At 35.0% G+C, this 23,825-nt stretch overlaps 1 protein-coding gene across 1 annotated transcript in view; it reads right to left on the reverse strand.

Moving 5' to 3' along the window:
• Positions 1-20,814, reverse strand: part of LOC110383857 (protein windpipe) — a 47,070-nt gene extending 26,256 nt beyond the window's left edge. Inside the window, exon 1 of the mRNA XM_021344797.3 lies at positions 20,203-20,814. The gene's annotated coding sequence lies outside the window, so the exon portion shown is untranslated. The remainder of the gene's footprint in view (positions 1-20,202) is intronic.
• Positions 20,815-23,825: the final 3,011 nt, after the last annotated feature.

A 23,825-nucleotide genomic window follows, 5' to 3' on the forward strand; every position in this document is an offset into this window, starting at 1 on the left:
GTAGGTAAGGTAGATAAATAATATATTAAATCGCAACCCCGACTAGAGGTCATAGGTCGGGTTCTAACCCAGGCAGACATGCAGATTGCAATTTGTTTCATCATTGCGACCACAGTATAGGCGAGTGTTCACAATATGTACTAGGTTATAGGTAATTCTTAACATGACTAATCATGAGATAGATCTTGGGTTAGTAGGTTTATACCAAAAGATATTCCAAATAGTGGCATGCAAACATTTTGCCAGTCACATCGGGACACTATCGAACGTTTAGTCCAATTCGTAAACACGCGAGGTGCAAAGCGATGGTTATTTCCTGTTTAAATAAAAAAGTGAAGCTAAAAAAACCAATGACATGATCTCTGCAAACAAATAAAAAAATCTTGGCAGCTTAGGTCATTTTCACAGAAATGATTGCGTTAAATATGAGGGGCGTCGTCGTAGGTGTGTTTGCTGAATCACAACTTTTGTTTCCAATGATTGTCGCCTACAATTTACGTTAAATGAATTTACCAAAGACCCACGCTTCTTAATTTGGTAAAGTCATCATATTTTTCGTAATAAGTTTGATATCATACTTCTTAGCATAATATAGTTGTCAGGTGATACACACACGGTTGGTATAGATCATGACATCATCCATGCAAATGAGGCTGTCATGGATCACTTTCCATTATATAACGTAGGACACGTCATTGACACTGGAATACATTTCTATAACATAATATCCTGTTTTAATTATTTGTCACATGAGCAGTATTGTTTTGTTATACAGCCCATTAGCGAGGTAACTGTTATTGTAGTTAAACTGTTAACTTCCATCTTAACAGTTTCTAAGTACTGATTGTTGGGTAATTTAATGAAGATTCTGAGAAACGAAGAAACGAAAAATAAACTGAACTTTGAATTGTATGTATACGATGTTTTATAGAAAACATTCAAATAGGTAGTTATCTCGCAAACTTGAATAATTGTGGAGAAGCATGCGGACAAAAAAGGGTCGTAGGTAAGGCACATCGATGGGGATGGAGCCGGTCACAAAAGGGACCTCAGTGTCGGAGGTCTTGTAAACAGAATGTAAAGGAAACGGTTTTTTGTCGAGTCGGAATCGGGCGTCGCCGTCGGCAAGTCCGGCGCGAGCGCAGGTAGGAATTTAAGAATTTCTCTAGCTGTGCCCGCTCCTACCGATATTATCTTGGTTACTTACGAGTACAAACGTTGCTATCTCCGAGCCAACTGTTTGCACAAATATGGACGACCTTCCAGCTTGCATACGTGACTGTATTACGTGGCACATAAAACTGTATTGCCTTTTCATGGTTTTTATCTAGAAACCATCGTCTGAGCAGTTTCTGAGATTTTGTTCTTGCAAGAATCACAGCACGTTATCATGCCATTTTAAGAATGACGATGAACTCTTCTTATGGTATTATCCAGATGCTTTACACATTTTAATTAAATAGTAAGAATAATCTTGATTGTCATCCTGTCATCATTGGATTACAAAACTGCGGCTGCAGAGTTCATCTAAAATTAGATTAAAATCAAATCATATTTTATAAGAATACCACTTTTAAAACATTCAGTAGTTTCAGACCCACCAAACAGGTTTACTAGGCAGATAACATCTGTCCAACTGAATTGTGAGCAGTTGTCCTTGACTAGAGGTCAGCGGACATACAAAATTCACAGTAAGCTAGTCCCCTATACCGGGTCCCACACGGTTTAAGCGATGTACATTGTGCCAGACCTTGAATACGTTAAGGACCAGACAGGTCAAGTGAATTCATGTGTACCTCTTTAATATTAATCGCGTCGAAAACACACACTTTTTCATTTGGGTCATGTTCAAATTTTTACGTGTTGTGTTTGGCGTCACTTTTTTATGCTTTTTCTGTTGTTTTGTTTCTTTATTAATATTTATGTGTTTTTTTATATTATGTTATCTTTTTGAATAAGCTTTTTAGCAGTTTCCATGTCGCTAATGGTTCTTATTCTTATTATAATTTAATGAGCATCTTCATTATTTTCAATGATTTCATCAGCATTTAGATCTTTATTTAATGCCAATTTGAAGACCATTCTCTTAGTAATATTAAATATTATTGAATCAGGCAAACAGGCTTCTAGTAGTTTCCGATAGTAAGGCAAGATAGCATCTGAGGTATCGAATGAGTAAATATTTCAATTGCATTGCAACTTTGTGTTTACTGCCTTGGTAATTTGAAACTCTACGGGTACATAGTAAATAATTTCTATCTTCTCGATCAAAGTGCGATAGTCCATTGTATGGGAGATATTGTTCTCAATGTGCACTTTCATTTTTGTCATGTGTTAATTCATCCTTACTTGTCGTTGATATTATCGCCTGCATGTGAAGACGGGATTGATTTTAATGAGTAACGAACGGACCACATGTTTTGGTGATAGAATTTTGAACTCGAACATTTTGTTGAACCTACTTATTTAATTCTTATTAAAAATCTAAAATAACTCAGAAGTCATATGAGTCATCAATATATAATTATCATACGGCTAAGTTTATTTTAAGTTTGAATTAATTTTACTGATTATATTATTCATTTAAATTTTAACTTACAACACGTTTTCCACACATTAACTGAATGAAGGAAGCCGGACATTTGAATAGTTTAAATAAATCAATACATTAATCACCGATACGTATTCCGCGGCCTCTGCCTGCACATAACAATTAGATGAAGCCATTTATATTGGAACAATTGACTGCCTACCACCGTACAATTATGGCAATCACGCGTCGATTCGCCGATGCACTGCAATGCAAAACAATACCGGTTGCGATCGCCTCAATCTAATCAGATGTCATTTAAATTATTTTGATGTGTTAATAATGGACGGAAATACAAACATGTTTTCCAACACCTTGTTTCAACCGCCAAATGAATCACTAGAACTTTACCTTTATTGAAGTATATTATTATGACAGGACTCGTCCTACTAACATAATTTCCGTCAATGCCAATTGACGCCAGTAAAGATAAACTGCAATTTACACAATCAACAGTAAATTTATGCGCCAAGTAACTTTTTATAGTGAAATAAAGATGATAGTTGCAATATTTTCCTGTAGCGAAGTGATGCGATCCACGACAAATCGAGTTCCCGCATAAAATCAATCCTGCTTCGAGTAAACATAGTGTGGTCTGTCTAGGACACGTTTCCGCGTCGAATGGAACACGTTTAGCTAAAGTTTGGTTTAGGTCTTTGAACTGCGAAGTCTGGAACTAAATTCACATCCAAGAACTTTAATATTACGTAACAGTATAAAACATTTCTAATAATACGTTTATCTTCCGTATTTTCTGGAGAGACTGGCGAGCCCAAAGATGCTTTGTTTACAATGCGCCGACAAATTTGGACGCGGTTTGTCCCACTTTTCGCTTCGTATAGCTATCTGACATCGCTAACCTCAACGAGGAAATGTTTCTCCCGTATGCAGGTTTAAGTGATGTAGTGAATGGGGAAGTTAATAACAGTGTTATATGGTCGGTAGCCACAGCTGGTGAAGGCAAATGAGAGGCATCAAGCCGGGGTAATGGCGCGGATCAGTCTCTGTCGCGCGGCCCTTTTCCATTGCCTAATTAGTTTGAAAGGAGAACGCCTTTTATTTTTTCCGCTGACATAGTTGATATTTGAGAATGCGCACGAATTTTTGTGGTTGGTGGATTTTGACCCAAAATGGCTCATAAATCACTGCCAAGTGGGGAGTTGGCGAAATAATAAGCTTATGTTTTTATGGATGAAAATACCATCATACCATGTTTCGTACTGACTTAGATTAACGATTCAATTAAACAATTTAATCCAAACACATTTAACACATTAATTTGATACGTCTTACTAAACAGAAATGACAGTTATATGATACTTAATTTGTAGACATTAAAACGAATGAATTCGCATAATTGCCACTTAGTAATAAGCTCAGAGGTAATTTGAGTAATTATGGCGTACAAAATCGTTATTATGAAATCGTAACTTTGTAATTATGTATGTTAGAATATTTTTTGCCACACAAGTTGTTGTTAGGCGCTTCAATATATCACAGTTTATCTCAAACTTAAAATTTTGTCTTTGTACGGTTTGGTATCCGAGTTCACACTATTCAATACTTGTATTGTTCTAGCTATTTTAGGTTAGGTTACAGCCTATTTATCGTCCCACTGCTGGGCACAGGCCTCCTCTCACACGGAGAAGGATTGAGCTCTTTGTTAAAAAATAATTCGTGTAGGTACATGAACAAATCAGACTGTTACACCATTTTGAACTCGTCGGTAGAGTATTCAAAGTGCGGTGTGAATTAGGGCTATAAAATCTAAGGAAGTAGCACAAACTTTTACGTTTTTTGTTCCAAACAAAATACTCATAAAATTTTATGTTCGCTACTGAAGAAAGTAAATATAGCTGACAGGCAGTTTCGTAACAGTACAATTGTGACGTCACTATAAAAAATGTATTAAAATTACATTTTTAAAAGTAGGCAGTTAAACGGACTGTATTTCAGTCGGCCATTGAAATTACATCGTTTATGTAAGCGTTGTTGTAATACTTGTTCATGCGTATCGTTGCACTCAAATCAACCGAGTTCGTAAGTATTTTGTGTGTTTTTGTGAAGACTGCTAAAGCGGTGTAATTGATTTTTTAATTGAAAGAAGGAAACGGTTTCTTATCCAACTGCAAGGTTTACTGAAGGATTTTCAGTACGAGATAAACTATGATGAAATGTTTTTTCTACGTATCGTACTACGTAACGTTTTACATACATATGTACCTAGATTTAAGATTAAAAAAGCTAGTGAACTATTACAGCGCTTTCACACTTTTAGATTTTCTGCTCGGTTTTTCCGAGTGGATAGCCCAGGAGTGTCGCAAGTAGGTACTATACTCAATAGCAAATGACAACTACATGTTCAAATCAAAACACGTGTAACTACTCAAAACTGCGTATTAAAACTCCGTTATGCCCTAAATTGAACTTTCTGCGTGCATTTACAGGAAATATCAAACGCAATGTATCTTTCATTGCGCCAATAAAAGTCGCATATTTAGGACCTCTCGTGTACCGTAAGTAAATGTCGAGGCAAACACTAAACGTCTCGATATCTAATCGAATGACCACACTTTAATCGATTCTATGTTTATTGCAGTTTCTAATTCGATTCTCGATACTGGAAAGCGAGAATCGAGAATCGGTATGATTGGAGAGCGGTTGGCGTGGGTGTTGAGACCTGTATTGTATTGTTGTATTGTCGTACCCGAGTTCTAGGGCTTGCAAATATGTCGTATAAAGTGCAGTGACCAATCATGTAAGTAAAGTATTCCGAGAAGGACTACTCCTTGGATGATAGGTACATATCTGACAGATCAATAATTTAGCAAAACAGGCCCTTATATTCCTTACATTTATTTGCCCTTTGCAGCCAGGATTACTTTAAAACTCGACAAAATGTCAAATCACGGCTCTCAGACTGCAGTTTGAAAACCAAAGAGCTAGTTAGCATTCATATGGTTTTGCTCGTCGTGTACTTTAAGCTGGCAATCAGTGCTGCTCACCCACGTATTCCGTAGGCGTTATATCCCCTACAAGATAACTTCGCCCTACGAACATATTTAACTGTCCTGAGCTAAAGCACTTTATATTATTTACAGGACAGCGTAACATCGAAAGGGCTACCCTATTACTTACAATAAGTTAACATTTTGTATCAAAAAGTAGATTATGTCTGATCATATCTACATATGTGTATCTATACACAGATATCTGTAGATGATATTTATACAGATATTGATTAATAAGATAAGATGAGGATTTATATCTAGTATTGATTTCTGACACTTACGCGAATATATAAAACGTCAAAAATTCTGTGGAATACAGCAATTCATTCTTTTCATACGCAAGAAATAATCTGCCTTCAGTTCATTTTGGCCGACAAAGTAAAAGGGTGCATCACCGATTAAAGCACAAAGAACTTGAAATGTTTACATTTATAATGACTACAACGCCCACATATTTATCAACACGTACCGTTGACTAATTACGTTAAGGCTACTATATAAGTAGATCGTACTACATATAAACTACATATAGACACAGAGATGTGAACTCGCGCTAATTCGGGACCTAATTAATCACGGTCATTTTAACAGTCGGTGACAGGACATTCAACGAGCTGTCACCAAGTCCATCGTAAACATTTGGACGAAATACTCGGATATATTTTACTGTACTACACGGGAAATAAAGGTTACATTTACATAACATATGTAGAAACCTAGTATATGTTTTGTCAAAATAAACCTTATTAAGCAGCCCTTGAAATGTAGTTCAGCTTCCGTAAGCCAAACCAGATTGAACTATAGGTGATTTATTAGAATTGACACCTTTCCTATAATAAACAAGCAATAAAAAATAACCTGTTAACGATAGAATCTTACAAATACTTATTTAATCAAAATGACAGCTACTAAAAGCAATTTCTCGTTCGTTTCAAACCCAATTTCTCAAACACAATAATTGTGAGTAAAAACTGTCATTACATGCATGAACAACGTTAATTAGGACGCTCGAACGCTACATAATGACACTAAATAATTGCTTAATGATTTTTAAGTAGTTTACGCACAAGATGAATGGCAATGATCGAACACGATCGCCTTCAACGGGTAGCAAGATCAAGAACTACTGTATGACGTGAAGAAAATAAACAAACGAATATAGCCCGAAGTTCGCTATCACGGAGGAAGGAAGACTGGAGTTGCCATAAAGCAGGTAGGTCAGGCGCCTTCTTCTAGGTCAACTGTGTAAGTTGAGGGTAATCAAAACGATCACATTACTGGTAAATAACGAGTCTTTCAGGTTCCTTGAGATCTTTCAAAGATTGATCTTAATTGATTGGTGATACGGTTTAAAAAAAGTCACAGCCAGTTACGTTTCTCTTACTCCGAACTCCCGCATTTTGGCGACGCTACTTTCTTAGGAGATTTTACATTATGACATCTCCGCTCCTTATTTTGTTTTCCATGTTCGCTATACATATATTTCTATAAAATATGGCTATGGGCACCTATAGGGCAATTCCTTCTTTCATCGCCAAGTTTGTGCGTATTGATACATGTGCTGAAATGTTATTTAACAGAATGTAAGCAAGGTTAACGTGATTAACTAATAGGTACTTGTATCAAAGATAGGGCTGTCAACTTTATTTAAAATGCATTTTAGATATATTTTTTGTACCTACATATTTAATTAGCATTCCTTCTTTTAATTATCAAACCTATTATGATATTTCCAGTACGATAAAATATTAAAATAGCCAAGACTGTTTCTATAGAAGTACCTAAACTTTCATCTAGCGAAGGGCTTCTAAGTTTCTATTTAGGCAGCCCTGGACACGTGTTTTCCCAAGAAAACTGATTGTTTCTATAAACCACGAATATGTTTACAAGAAGGTGATCGCACGCGTAAATATGAGCGCACGCGCAGCTGTAAATATATCCTTGACAATAAACTATAATTATAGGCAGTGCAAGTCTACGCTAATTTTGGAACCGCGCGAGTGAATGAAATAAACCACTTGCTGAGAGGTGGGAGAAAACATTCATTCTTATTTGTATTGACGAAGATAATATGTTCTTTCATGACTTAATGAAAAAAATCATTACAATGTGAATTGTTGAAAATAATGTATGCACTTATTTCAATATTACTGACAATACGACCCCTCTACATATAAAGTACTTGCCATTAAGATATAAAAAATGCAACATATTCAACCCCATCTAAGAGCAATCTTCTTCACCACAAAAAACATGAATCGACCTCCCAAAACAGAGAGCATAAACATCCAATTTTATTTTACGACCGAACATTAGGCGACACAAATAAATAAATAAAAACATGGCAATAAAAATAATGTGGGACACCCTTCACAACCCTTCCCGGAATAATGTCATAAAAGGGATGCAGCGGTGACAACGAACGATATAGTTAACTAACAATTTCGAAACGATAACCGATTATACCCGCATTTCGACCACCAGTAATTGAGTCCCAATTGGGTAATCGATAAATGCCAATAACTTAGCTAAACTACAACCATTTATTAAGAACAGTTTTAAAACATCTAAAAACGAGCAATCAATCGTAATATTTCTTCCACAATCTTGATCTCAAGCAGAGTAAAATTGCAGAATACATCCCATGTTTTACGAGCGCATACATCCTAATTACATCTCCGATATTACAGTTCAACAAGAAAATATTGCACTGTATTTTACTTGACAGTGTACTCGACTGCCCACCCGTCTTAACGTAGCCAGCCATATTGAGAAAATCAACGTTCTAAGCGTGTTTGTCAACTTAAAGCGCATTCTTCTGTTATCTTCGCGAATAAATTACTACAGTAACATTTCTGACGAGCGTAACGGTTAAAAAAACACTTAAGTTTTGCATTTTCACACATTTTATGCAAACGTTTTAAAAGAATGTCCCAACACGTAGGTACGTATATGTCATTTAAGTATACAGGCTGAGCAAAGATTAAATATTTAACCCAATTTATAACTATGCGGGTAAATTGCCTAACTTATAAGCCGATATGCGATTCGTTTTAAAATCAGTCATAGTATCAGTCAGTTGCAACAAAAACACTACTAAGTAGTTTATGTTAACTAAATCGCATCATACGTTTCTTGTCAACAATAAAAAAGAAAAGTGAGGCACTTTCCTCCGACGTTTATTGACATAAACAAGAGTCAATACATTGGTATGTCTGCCTGATTAATCCTATCACAAGCACAGCAGATTCATCGTCTTCGAATGACAATATTTGTCTAACGAGACGATCAATTACTGTGCATCTTACATTCTTCACGTGTTATTAAATACAAATAGCTCATAAAAACAGTAATATAACTAGTGGTTTATCAAGACCAAGACTAGTTTAGAACTAACTACACACACTGAAATCTTAAGCTTGCCACAAACGCTGTCAGAGATAAGTTGTGGTCGTTGATAACCTTCAAAATGCGTTATCATTTTTCATGCCCGCATTTTTATTATAATTGTGCGTACGCGATATGGTATCATGTGAGTTCGAAAGGAAATACCTACATATGTACCTACAATTCGTTCAATATTGTTTGCACAGCTGTTTTATTGCTTCAGTATTAAAATTTGCATGTGCAAAGAACCGGTTAAGTTATTCAATTACATTATTGAACATGACACGTGTCCCCTTTGTGCAATAACCATAAAATGAGAGCAAATTAAAAGCCATTTTATCTTGTATCTTAAACAAAGTCTGACGTAATATGTCAGTATTCGCGTAACCTGCCATTTGTCTAAAGCTTAAAAAAACATAGATATACATCGCACCATATAACGAGATAAACAAGAATCTTCGCTGGTTTTGGTCGGCAACTAAAACTCGTCACGTCTGTGCGCCGCCTTAAACGACACGGAAGGAGTTTCTTCCCTACATGGCCACGACTGGGATATATAGCGGCTAGGAAACAGGTCCCCAGGAACGATAATAGTAGTCGTAATAGGCTAAAATAGCTGTGTGCGTGCTGGAGCCAACATTAGGGGGTCCGGCGACCACTTACGATACCGCCTGGCAGCTGTGTTCGTGCAATCATTTCGCGTACATTGCTAAATTGAGACACAAATGTGAGTAAATTTGACCGATCTTTTCTGTTATAAAATATATGAAGTTAACCTTCAGAAATCTGTCTTAATTTTAGTATTATAAATACAAAATAAATCTACTATTTTATTATTACATAAGGGTTTGGCAAATCACGCGACCTATCTAATCACGGGTTAATCAACATAATTACATTCCGTATTCAACGTAACACAATCCACATGTGCTCAGTCTGACCTGTAACCCTTCTGGTAATGGAGTGTAAACTATTCCTACAATAAATTCATATGAAACTATAAAACTTAACATTGTACTGAGATTCACAATCGATCCATTTCACATCGACACTTCAAAGGTTTTATTTTATTGGACTTCAATTACGAGGATTTAAATCAAATGAAGAACTATCACAGATGAACTCTATCTAATTCTAGATGCTATATTAGATCGCATACAATTTACACTAACACTATATAACTCTTGAATTTATTGACTTTATTTTAAAGTATGAAAATAACAATTTATAGTAAAATTGGCGCATGTAATCTCAAGTTAAATGCAAAAACAAGACCGAGTCACGTGCAGTGTCGACTTTGAGCTAATACTATCAAGAGTCACACTTGACGGATCTAATACTTACATATTAACTTTAATTACTACTATTTTCCTATCACAAACAAGCATGCCGCTAGGAAATGTAAAAGTAAATCTAGACCTTACAGTTATTTAAATAGAAGCTTTTATTAAATGCCGCTTTTTAGGCTATAAATCAACCGATGACAGAGTAAATAAATGGCGGATTTTTTAGCTACAATTTAAAGTCGAATTAAATATAAGAAATGGGGTCGATCATAATCATCATTAGCACTTATCTAAATATATAAAACTCAAAGGTGACTGACTGACTGACATAGTGATCTATCAACGCACAGCTGAAACCACTGGACGGATCGGGCTGAAATTTGGCATGCAGGTAGATGTTATGACGTAGGCATCCGCTAAGAAAGGATTTTGATCAATTCTACCCCCAAGGGGATAAAATAGGGGATGAAAGTTTGTATGAAACTTGCCCACGCAGACGAAGTTGCGGGCAACAGCTAGTTGACTATAAAATTGATGAATGATAAAGCTGGGACTTGGTTATAGTTATCGTTTGAGTTATTAGTTTCGAAAGTGGCAGCCAGAAGCGTCTGGCTGCTGAAGTGGCCTTTGTTCGAGATTTTTTGTGAACACTTGACTGTCTTCATTAAACTATCAAAGAGCTCTTTGTTGGCCACCCTGGGAAAGTTTATGAAATTCAAGATAACTCTGACCATGTTTTGATTGAATCGTACGCTATGTGTAACTCGTGGGTAGTATTTGGTGATACAAAATCAATATTTGTTCCCCAAGAGTATCGTTATCATGAGATAAGTGATGTCACAGCGCGTTGTACAAATTACAGATTACATTTTGGCGCATTCAAATCGTTCTGACTTGCATAATGTTGGCGTAGGGATTTCATTGTATCTGTTTTAGAATTTGCTATTTGTGAATGAATTTATGGTGCATTTCTGTAGATAATAAGATTGTAGATTGTGTCAAATTGTTTGATGTTTATTATTTGATCAAACTTTAGTTTTCAATGCCAAAAAATCTGCAACATTTTCAGCAAATAGAACATAATATTAGCATGACTTAGTAAAATTCCTTGTACAGAGCGCAAAACCTTAAGGTGTGGGACTCAGCAATTTACACTTCAAACCTTTACACAGTGAAGATAAGGCTTTATCAACCAACTGTCAACAACGATATCTGTTCGTGTATTTATCTTATTATTAATTAGTTTGTCGTTCTCAAGAACATAATTAGACATTAATGGAATCAATTACAAGTAGTCAAAGGTGCACAGTGGCTCCGTTTATCGCGAAACGTGATTTGCGATTATGCTTGAAGATAAAGCGAGGGATATGAGTAATTTTTACGTAACTGTGGGTGTAGCGTAACTGAAGAAAATATACTGAAAGATAACCATAATATGAAAGATGTTCATGTTAATGTAATTTACTCTCTTTACGTCTCAATTCAGTCATTTTCATTTGGTTAAAGAGTACCAAATGAGGTTCTTCATACGTCATCCAGGTCGCTACAGTTATTAGCGTCACAATACTCACTAGAGACTTGCGCGAACGCACGTTATACCTTATACAGTATGACGTAAGAACATATAATGTTATAATGTTGTTCTGTTTCACATAACTCGCGGTTTTACTACCTGACGTTAGCTGATGACGTGGTATGTGTAACGCAATGGACTTTGAAATGGCGTTTCGAACTTTTTGTAGCATCTAGAACTCTTGAACTGCCATAACTGCCTAATTTTGTCGCCAAGGGGTACTGGGTAATTGGGTCGAGGACGTCAAATAGGCAGTCGCTCCTTGAAAATGACTGGTACTCAGCTGTATCAGGTAAGACTGGAAGCCGACCGCAACATAGTTGGGAAAAGGCTCGGAAGATGAAGTTCTGCCAAAGGATTATGCACGTATTTAAGTATAAAAAGTCGATCTTGTTGTTAGTCAGGCAAGGTTTTTTCTATTGCTAAGGAAGTTTCTAGAAACGAATCAGCAGGCAATTTGTCTTTTTTAAATATTAGTTCACATGTAGATACGAAGATAAGAGCAGTTTTAAGATGACGAGTGGTAAGGCTTGATTGCCTATCTATAGTTCTCAGAATAACGGAGTTTTATCCGACCGATAGCAATGCAGATAGTTCAATAGGTATGTAGTTATCGCTACTATTATTCTTTTGCAGTCATTCGTTTCAGTTAAATTTCTAGCTATTACTAATTGATCACATTTAGATAGGAGTTACTTGGTGATATTAAGTTATAAATAATAATAATTCTACATACAATGCATAAAAAAGACTATCAACTAACCTCCCCACTCAGAGACATTTAATGGTTACTTAACCCATTCCTTAGTGAAGGATTTGTATGACATTCCGTCACTAAGGAGTGTCTTAAGTAATTATTAAATGTCTCTGAGTGGGGAGGTTAAACTCTAAACAATATTAACCAATTTAACTTAAAGTAGGTGTGTGACATACAAGCAAAAGCTAGCCTATTCATATTTATAAACGTCAGTTCTAAACAGCTCACAGTCACACAGAACTTAACAAACAATGGAGTTATTCCTTTGTTTTGCTGTCGAGATGCGCCAACGCATCACTCAGTCCATTTTATTTAAAATAATGGTAATAAAACTTATAGTCTGGCAACAATTACAATAGGTTCTACCGCCCAATAGACGCATAATAGTGTATCTATGGTACATAAGTATGACCCATTAAGGCCGGGCGCACCTTTCCTATGATGCCCCATTTACGCACCTTAGTGAATAAGCCCATACAAATTCAGTCACCCGTACAGGACCGCACTAATTTATCTGTCGTCGTTTTTCACGGCATATTGTTGCTGACATGTCAATTTTAAACTTTGAAAAGTACCAAGTAGGTAGTAATTTATTGAATTAAATCTGTTGTCAGTTGAAATTGGATAATTTGTAACTAGCTAGCGTCAAGTCTATGATAGTGACGTAAGGCTATTATTTTAAATTACGACGAAGATGTCATTTTGGGACGTTTTTGCTGGGTTCTCGATCCAAGGTCTGAAAATGAAGGCTTGTGATATTGACCTGAAGAATATCCGTCACTGACAAAATTGCAGAACTATGAACATTAATACAAGACACGGCAGTTTTCCTAAACTTTGATCTGAGCATTTAATTTGAAATGGAACACGTTTCAGGAACAATTTATTCCAATTTAATTAGGTACAATATAACTTTCAAGGTTACTAATGACTGAATTCAGAAGCCATTGTTTATTTACTATTTAGTAAAAGTCTTAAAGGATTATTTGAACCAAAATTAAGCTGATATATTCGCAAGCAAAAACTTGCATGTATTTAAGTACTAAGCTACGCATGTCATACTATATGCTATATTAAACATTTTATACACGATGACATCACAATCCAGCTAGCTGTGAAAACAATGGCTGTATGATAGACCTACTTACGTTACGCTAATCAGATTAGATACGCCTATTACTATGATTTCGAAATTATACATTGCAACGCACCTACATACACTTACAGCACTAACTAAGTATAGTATTTATCTACCTACTTACTATAGCAACGTTTTTATTAAGTGAGAGTATAAAATAAACCAAACATTTTATTCTAATTTTGGATTAGGAAAAAGATACACGTTTCACCTTGACTTTACAATCAACAGCTTCGATTACGTTTCGTAAATGTTTCCAATATTTATTTTCACTCTTGAATTTGTAGATTCCGTAGTGTCTAAATCTAATTTATTAACGCAAATACTTACTAAGTCGTTTTTTTTTCGTATTTTTACAGTATTTAGTTAATAACAAAATAAGTTTTGAGACCTGAACCATCATGAAACAGCAACAAATATCCACACTCCGATGGGATTTATTGTAAAGGAATCTATCCTAGATTACCACTTTTATCACATACACAATAGAAATATGTGTCTTATAATAACTTTAAATTAATTATAAAAAGCTAACAAAGGCAATTTCATAATAACTTTCACACGATTAGTGTTTATTAACATAAAAGACATAAAACAATATACATGAGCTGTATTTATGTACTTCTTATAAACCAGACTAACATTTTAATCATGCTAACATTTCATGTGAAAATATTAGTATGAATTCATAATGCTAATAAAAAAATAAGCATATAATAACTAATGATATAGTTAGAGAAATTGCGTTCTATAATAATTGCTCAGTGCTAGTACATTTATGTATATATCGATATAGGTTTACAGAGCAAGTCGTTGTGTCCACTGGGGACGCAAGATAACAATACCGGTACATATTAATATCTCTACGTACCTATACACAAGAGTATTCTGACCAGTGGGACACTAGATATACTAAGTGGGACACGATCCAAACGAATTTCGATCCACATTGAACATAGACTGTAGCAAAAGATTTCAATCAGTATTACCTGACATTATTCATCGCATTAAGACCTAATGACACCATTTTTTGCACTGCGCATGAGCAACTGTTGATACAAATTCGCGAACCAAATTATATCGAGCTGGGGGTGAAAGTAGTGCTTTCACTGCATTCAACGTTCAGATAAAATAATTTTTAGCTCGTGACATTCTACGAGATCATGAGATAGCCCACGTAAAAGCCCTAACCGGTGTTTAAAATTGATACATAAAACTCAGTTGTCACAAACGTACCGCCCACTGGCAATAAATTAACATTTGTAATATAATAACGGTGTTTAAACTAAGAAATGACTGCTCCACATCGAGTAATATAAATTGACAGTGACAAAATTAAACGCTTCGCATTAGTACTCGTCTGACTGCAGCGATAAAAATGATCGCAAAAAAAAGGTGATCGCAAAAATGTCTCAAACTATAGACCTATTTCCATTTTATCTAGCATAGACAAAATCATTGAAAAGTGCATAGTTAATCAATTAAGTAACTACCTACAAACAAATAATATTATTAACGAGTGTCAACACGGTTTTTTAAAAGGGAAAAGTACAAATACATTGCTTGCAAAATTCACTGACGAAATAAACAGTTACTTAGAAGACAAAAAATTTGTTATTACAATATTTTTTGATTACAAAAAAGCATTCGACACTTTGCAGTTTGATACCATCCTAAATGCAATGGAGGAGTGTGGGGTGAGAGAACCACTTAATCCATGGTTTCGTGATTACCTCACCGCGCGCTCTACTGTGTGAGGTGGAGGATACTCTTAGCGACAGAGTCGAGGTGCGGAGCGGGGTGGCGCAGGGCTCTGGATGTGGCCCAATTTGTTACCTTATGCACGTGAACAGCCTGTGCCGAGTGCTGCAGCATTGTTCTGCATATATGTTCGCAGATGACCTGTGCATACTTCGCTCTGGAGCTAACATAGACGATATCTGTCAGTTAGTTCAACAAGATATAGACGCTGTTGTTAAATGGTCGCATGACAATGGCATTATATTAAATGCCAGTAAAACTAAACTAATGTTAATTCATTCACCATATTTGCAATCTAATAGTGTGACTCCACCCTTATTTACCCATGATTATACATGTCACCATAATAACTTACTGGACTGTAAATGTAAACCTATTGAAAGAGTTAATTGTGTTACTTACCTGGGCGCGAGAATAGATGATAAATTTTCCTGGTCACAACATGTAGACTACATTTCTAATAAACTAAGAATATTATTGAGTAAAATGTACCACCTAAGCTTTAAAGTTCCTATTAATATTTTAAGATGTATTTATATGTCATTAGTTGATTCTATTATGAGCTATGCTCTTGACAGCTATGGGTTAACATTCAAAACTAACTTAGATAAATTGGAAGCCCTTCAAATCAGATTTTTAAAACTACTTGTTACTAAAAAAACTAAAAGCAGCTGTAAAGGAGACTATAGAAAATTATTTAAAATATGCAAAATTTTACCGATTACCCTGAAACATAGATATCTTTTATTAGTTAACCACCACTGTATCCAAGAGCATAACTTAACTTATGTAAAGAACAACCATAACACACGATCTATGGCTGCTGGTAGATTTAATGTACCCAGAGTCACCAACTACTTTGGTGACAGAACATTAAAAAAGAGAATACCTTATCTATTGAATAGTCTGCCGGCAGACATAAGGAGTGAAACTAATATAAAAAAATTCAAGCGTAAATTAAAATTATATTATTTAGATATTATTTAAGTTTTATATTTGTAATTGCAAGTTCTTTGTCAATATCTGTATAGTATTTAGTTATAAGTAAATTTAATTGTTCTTAAAGATACTCACTGACCCCACAGTCAAACCATTACAACGGTTTTGTGGGGCTTAGCATATAAGATGGCTACCTTTGTGATATAAGATAAATAAATAAATAAATAAATAATAAATCGATGATTGAGTACTGGTGCTGCATACATTTTATAGTATTCATTTTTATTGTTGAAATATATAACATTATGTAAATATCATGCTAAACGTTCACCAAACTATGGATAGCAACGGTCTACAGTCGTGGTATTGGTTTTAAATAAATCATTGGTCACGATCGTCTAGAAACGTCAGTAAATTCACAAGAATTCAACAACTGTTAGTGTAAATAGCTAATAAATATTGAAATGTCCTTCGTTTATGACTATTTGAGTTCTGAATTAGACCTTATGCAATAAGTCGTAAGTTGCTTTTTAAAAATATATGTTTAGCCGTGAAATTATCATTTCCGCCCAAAAAAAAAGTTAATAGCGTTGTTTCGGTGCAAATTATGTCTACTAGTAGGAGATCGAATACGTTGACATTATAAAATTGAATATAAAGTCCAATGACATAAAATTAAAACGAGACTAGTCACTTGAAAATAAAATAATACAAAAAGTTGAAGATACGAATAAATCAGAACACGAATGCAATTAAAGTCAACATTACTCGGATGAAGTAGTAGAAATCTATCAATAGGAACATTAAGAAATTGATAAAGATGAGGCACCGTCTAATCTCGGAGCGGCGACTCTCACAAATGACCCGAGTCTGGAAGCCTAATCTGAGCACATTAGCTTCGTCGCTATCGAATATTCACCGTACGAGAGGCATGTCAAGACTTATAGGTACAGCTTGCCATCCGGCTATTATCATGGCGGGATCGGAGAAAACCAATGGCACTCACCTACGACAGCCAGATACATTAACTTCGTGCGTTCCCATATACGGCTAATTCGAAATTGCTTACTCTGATACGGTTAAGTGGAAATTCATTTTGGTTGAAGATCTGCTTGGTCTAATGGTGCGTTTAGCTAAGTTTAGATGTTTGTTTTTTCTTCGAGTCCTTTAATTTTGATTGAATTTAAATTTTGAGATGCAATCGTATCCGTGTGTTTATCTAACGACCATAAAATTTTATCTCAGACGATCAACAGAGGCTCCTTCAAAAGTGATTATTTTGTTGCTTTCAAAAGTGTTCAGCTATAGTTCAACTATCTACAAACGAAGTTAAACGGAGAGTACGTTTTTTTTTTATAAATTTAGACAAAAAACAACGTATCGGCAAACATAATGATAGCCAAGAATCACTAGCAAGTCTGCAATCATGGCAATTCAAATTTTTATTACCGGTAATTTGACTTTCCGTTCCGAATTGACGCTTGTAAATATTTTTTATCGTTTGTACAAAGATTAGAATAAAGAATCTGCGTGACTGAGATCTTCAGGGGGTTATTGAAATTTTATGTTTAGGAAAAACACGATTGGTTTTATATGAAGAACAACTGGATCGCCAACCGCAAATTATATCGACGCTATGGTATGTGATCCCTCTGTGCGCGTCATAAATACTCTCTAAAGACCTTGTATGATAACATTGGTGTGATGGACCGCGTCCTCTGCGCATTGAATGCAGGCGAGATAAATCATTCACACAGCATGTGCAACAATTATTGTATTCCACAATACAACAGCTGAACTGAACACATCAGGGAGGCGTTTCTTGTGAAACTGCACAGATGTACAAAACAACGTTGTCTTATTTTCAAGTCAAACAGACATTAAGTCGACATCCATTCTCTTGCTTCCTGAGCCTATAATGGTAGCTTTATATTCGCACAATACACGTCGAAATATAATGATTAAAATTTCGTGTTACACAAATTCGGACTGACCGCTGATTCATCCGTCAACGCATGTAATGATTACGAAACTGTCAGAAGATTGAGAATTCGGACTCATCAATCACATTAAACTCATGTTTGTGTCAAGTTCCGAGTTGATAAACGTGTGGTACTGCACCAGCTAGCCTTAAAAATCAGCCATGCGTGTGATTCATTCTATGAGCAACGCATCAGTACCTTAAGATGACGTTAATGTAAACATAGAGAATCACTGCTACAGAACGGCCACTTTTTAAACAAATGGTAAACAGTAAGAACCTACTCGTTCTTGAGGAAGTAATCTGGTAACCTTGTCAATCCCACAGGGCATAGTAGTAGACAGTGTAGACACGTCATTCTGCGTTTGCACCTGGCTCAGCTGTTAAGAGTACTTCAATACCCCTATAATATGATAGTAATAAAAGGGGGTCCTAATAGAAGTGAAGACCGTTGCGAATGTCTTAATACATGTAGTTTGAGGAAATGAAGCGGTAGGGTAACTCCATGCCGGTGGTCGGGAGGTTAACCGTAAGCGTTCAATAATCATGCTACTATTACCGCGATACTAGAGGTGAGCTCGCGCTGCCTGCACTGTGGATCAACACATTATAAGTGCTAGTCATAATTTGCATTATTATTTTTTGTTGAGAAAATAGTGACGATGTGTTCTGAGATCGTTAATGTATGTAATTAAATAATGAAACAATGAAGTTATTATTATTATTTTCAAACAAATAATTTTGTTTTATGACAATAAAAACGGCGATCATGCTTCTTTGGCTCAATTATCCTATTGAGTTTGGCAAAAAATATAACAAAAAAATAACCTTCATAAAATCACATCTTCAATGGAAAACTGTAAGATGAAAAAATGTTAGTCGGTATTTTTCGTCATCTCGTATCTACTACTTGGTAAAACTGACTACACAATAGCACATATACCAAATTAGAAAATATTCAATTACCTTTTATTTTTCAGTCATTGCATACTTAGGTACATTTTATGTAAAAGCCACATTCAATTAATGTCCGCTAAATTATTCAAGAAAACGAATAATATATTTTTTCTACATTTCACTTTGACCGTGAGAATAAAAATATGAGTAATGAAAAAAGTACATTACTAAAAAAGTAATGATTTGCAATCAGTTTTACGTGTTTATTGAATTTAAGATACTGTAAAGAGGTACTTGAACTGAATGTGGGGAAATCGGAAATATAATCGTAAAACGTTGAAAGTACAGGCTACGTATAATATTTATTGCTGATTGCGATTCACGATAAGATTATCATTTAGCTGTAAAATGTAGCTATGGACATCACTATTAATCGGTAGTTATTCAAACATTTTAATTATCCTACAAAGCAATTTCCGATGTACACACGTTAAATTGATTTATCTCTAACGTCCCAATAACAAAACTCGTTTGTGTGTTTCACGCAGCAATAAAATATTGAAAAAATATAAGTTGGAAACACAATGTCGGAACCTTGGACACGTGTGAACTTTGTGTTCATCCAATGACACACAAAATTAAACTAGTATTTACGTAAGAACTAACATTAATTAAATAGAAACTTATTTAAGTTAAGTAACTTCACAGAAACATCACCCGAGCACCACCTATACAATAGAATTTTAATTGGACTACGTAGGTAGTCGTCAAACAATAATCGGCTTGCAAATTTATTTAACTAGGTATTCTAATTCACGATGAGTTCGATCAACAAGTTTTTGTTAACACATGCGAAAAAAAGAAATGTTTAAAAATACTTACCAAGGATATCGTGCAAATTACAAACTATTCGTATCGTTTACTTCGATTCGTTATCGAATGCACGTTGCAAGTCCTCGCCAATTTTTTCCCGGATCACTCAATCTCGCTCACTGTCGCACTGTCACTTTTCAAGCACGGCCGGCTTTTTTTTAAAGTTATCACGGCAAAGTGTGTGCCTCCGTGGGAACGGTGCGTGGTGTCGATTCGATGGGTCGGTGCGGACTGGCGGGTCGCCGCTTGCCGACCGCCGACTCCGAAACACGACTTGTGTTCGCTAGACACAGAATAGGGGCTTGCTGTGCATAATCGTCACACTGTGCACCGATATGATCCAACTTTTATTGTGAATCATTAAAAAACTGGTTGTAAACCTTCAATGTCTACACAAACACACTTTTATTTTTAATTTTGTGTTTTCTACAAAACTTAGATTACAATTTGCGGTTTTTAAAACTTATCTCCGTTGGGCAATTTATGATTATGATGCGCATAATTTTGACACATTTTCTAAGCAAAAACCACTGAAAGCATTGACCGCAACATCGCGTGAATATAATTGAGTCCGACTAGTTGGTAACATAAAATATAGTGTTCATCAGCCGCTGATTATTTGCACTCTGGCACATACGCCGGCGCTGGATTAACACTGTGTGTAATTGTGGGAATACGCTGCGTGCTCGGTTCAAGATCGTACGACAATCGCACCACCTCGGCTATTCGCGCGCCTTTTACTAAACACATTTTTTTTCTCTCGTTCACAGATGCATTAACTTTTTGGAATGAGACTGTTGTTGTACAAACGTGTATAAAAACGCGTTCAGTATTATCATTTTTGTCGCCGTCGCAGTTATAATAAACAACGTCAACAAGATAACATTTATTGTCAATCAACGTAAACATGAACAACCTAATTGATGTCATATTTGATAAATTAGGTTATTGTTATTTTGTATGTGTGTGTGAAAGAGAAATTTTACAACAAAAACATCTTTTTTAGTTGCAAAATACTATTATCTTATTATACAAACGAATTGTGACCAGTGTGCACTAAAAGTTATAATAGGTAATTTATTTGTCCATGTATAAATTGTCTATTATATTATAGTCCAAGTGTATGAATCACTTTCTTATCATCTAAGAGGTGGTTAAGATAGAAATAATTCCGGAAACAGTTAATCAATTATTGTACAGACTTAATTGTTATTTTACTTAGGAAATCAAACTTCCCTTGTTCTGAAAAACCATGCAAGTGATAATTTGTTGTGTGGGTATTTTTATTGTGAAATTTTCGTGAATAATTAGGTTTGTAGTCATTTAAGTATACCTACCTCTATATAATGAGTTTTGAGGAAATTCAAGAGGAAGTTATTTAACAATAAAGTAATGAAACTCGTCATAACATACCATTTTAGCTACCTATAAAACCCAATTAACCAAAAATTGACAAATAAAGTCATCAATGGGATGCCGCTGCTCCTGGTTGATCGAGTACTCATTAACTGACCATTGATACTGTGAAATCCCAAAGTCGTGGACAATGAAAGCAGGATAGTCAATACGGATACGGATAGTACGGAACATAATTAAGAACTTAATTTCTATTTATTATGTTCTGTTTATGGCAAAACAGTACCTACATGTCTGCCGCTATTAATGATTATATATAAAAAAGGCATTCTTATTTTCACTACACGTCCACAGTATACTTTATCAGAACTTCATAACAAAAAAACAGTTATAAAAATTTTGTATCTGTCACCGTAAGATTACAAACATCGTTAGATTACAATCTATCTCGAGAGATTGTAAACTGTCGAATTATTGTGAACCGTAACATCTGATTGCAATTTAACGCATTATTTTTCGCTATATTATAATCTATCGACGAAAAATTGTCAAATTGTCAACTGTCCGAAAGCTCTCCCTGATTGGTCAGTCTTTTTGTAAGATCGACCAATAATCCGTTCTGTTCCCATGGAGTTCCCGTAGAGTTAGGAATGAAATAGAGGTGTCAGTTAAATAAAATAAATGCTCTTCAAAAATTCTTCAAGTATTTATTATTTAGTACGAGTATGTAATTAATATTCCTGACATATGGAGAGAACAAATTGTAACGAAATATTTATTCTTCAAACACAAATTGAAATTGGAAACATATTGATTTCTGACACTTACGCGAATATTAGACATTTAAATAAAACTACTTTTACGGATTTTATCGCGGTTATATTATATTATTTAATCCCGACGTTTAAAACCGACCGCGATAAAATCCGTAAAAGTAGTTTTATTTAAATGAAATTGGAAAATTATAAGAAACAAAATAATTAGGTAGTTTGTCTTCAAACACAAATTCATTCCTAACTCTACGGGAACTCCATGGCAACAGAACGGCTGGTCGTGATTGGTCGATCTTATAAAAAGACTGACCAATCAGGGAGAGCTTTCGGACAGTTGACAATTTGACAATTTCTCATCGATAGATTATAATATAGCGAAAAATAATGCGTTAAATTGCAATCAGATGTTACGGTTCACAATAATTCGACAGTTTACAATCTCTCGAGATAGATTGTAATCTAACGATGTTTGTAATCTTACGGTGACATATCCATATGAAAGAATTCGGAATTGTATTCACAAACTCGAAATTTGACAACGAGGAAAATACTCGTGGTTTTAAATACCAGTGTTACCCAATGGATGTGAAGATTACTTAGCATTAGCTGTTCATGCTAGTAGCTGACCCTAACCCAGTTGGGAAAAGACGTAAGCAATACCCACAAAACATTACCTAGTACCTACGTAGGTGGACAAAATATGGCATATTCAACAGATTATTATTTGCACTTCAACTAGTTTCTGATTGGCTTAGAATCAAAATAAAGTGGCGAGACAATTACTTGATGATTCAACAAAAGTATTTCTATGTCAACCTTTCTTACCATCATAAACAGTTTGGAAAAGTGTCCATACCAAGCAATTAAATCCAACAAAAGAAGTCTTGTATTATTATCGGTAATATTTAATTAGCAATTAAGCACTTTTAATTGATAACATTCAGTCTCTGAGAGCGCAGTGTTGAGATTTCAATGTCCACTGAACGATGTCACTAAAAATTAAACAAGCAATGGGTTGTGTGAAGAAGTTTATGTAATATCGATGCGAAAATATGTTTCTATGGAACCTTGGCTTGTGGAAACTTATTCGATTTATTGTAAGCGTGCATTTATTTCTCATATTCGATTAGTAAGTATTTATGTTTTGCTACTTAAATAGGTAGTACCGAGTAACCCAACTCGTGTTTTTTTTTTCAGTATAGAATTATTATATCCACCTATATCTAGAATAAGGTTTATTGGATTGAGCTCAAAAAATATTAATACAAAACCAAACAACCTGTGTGCATACAAAATCTTCGTAGTTTCTTATTTCGATTTTTGCTTTATGAAAAATATACCCATTTTTTTATTTATTTATTCCTTTATTTCAGGCAACTAAGGCCCATTTTTTGCTAAGGTAGTCATAGTATGAAATGCAAAATAAACTGTCCTCACAAACCAACCGACTTTGGAGCTAATCAAGAAAAAAGGGAATCGGTCAATTCCAAACATGTTGATGTC

This window comes from Helicoverpa armigera, chromosome 3 (assembly GCF_030705265.1).
Source record: "Helicoverpa armigera isolate CAAS_96S chromosome 3, ASM3070526v1, whole genome shotgun sequence".
Taxonomy (NCBI): Eukaryota; Metazoa; Arthropoda; class Insecta; order Lepidoptera; family Noctuidae; genus Helicoverpa; species Helicoverpa armigera.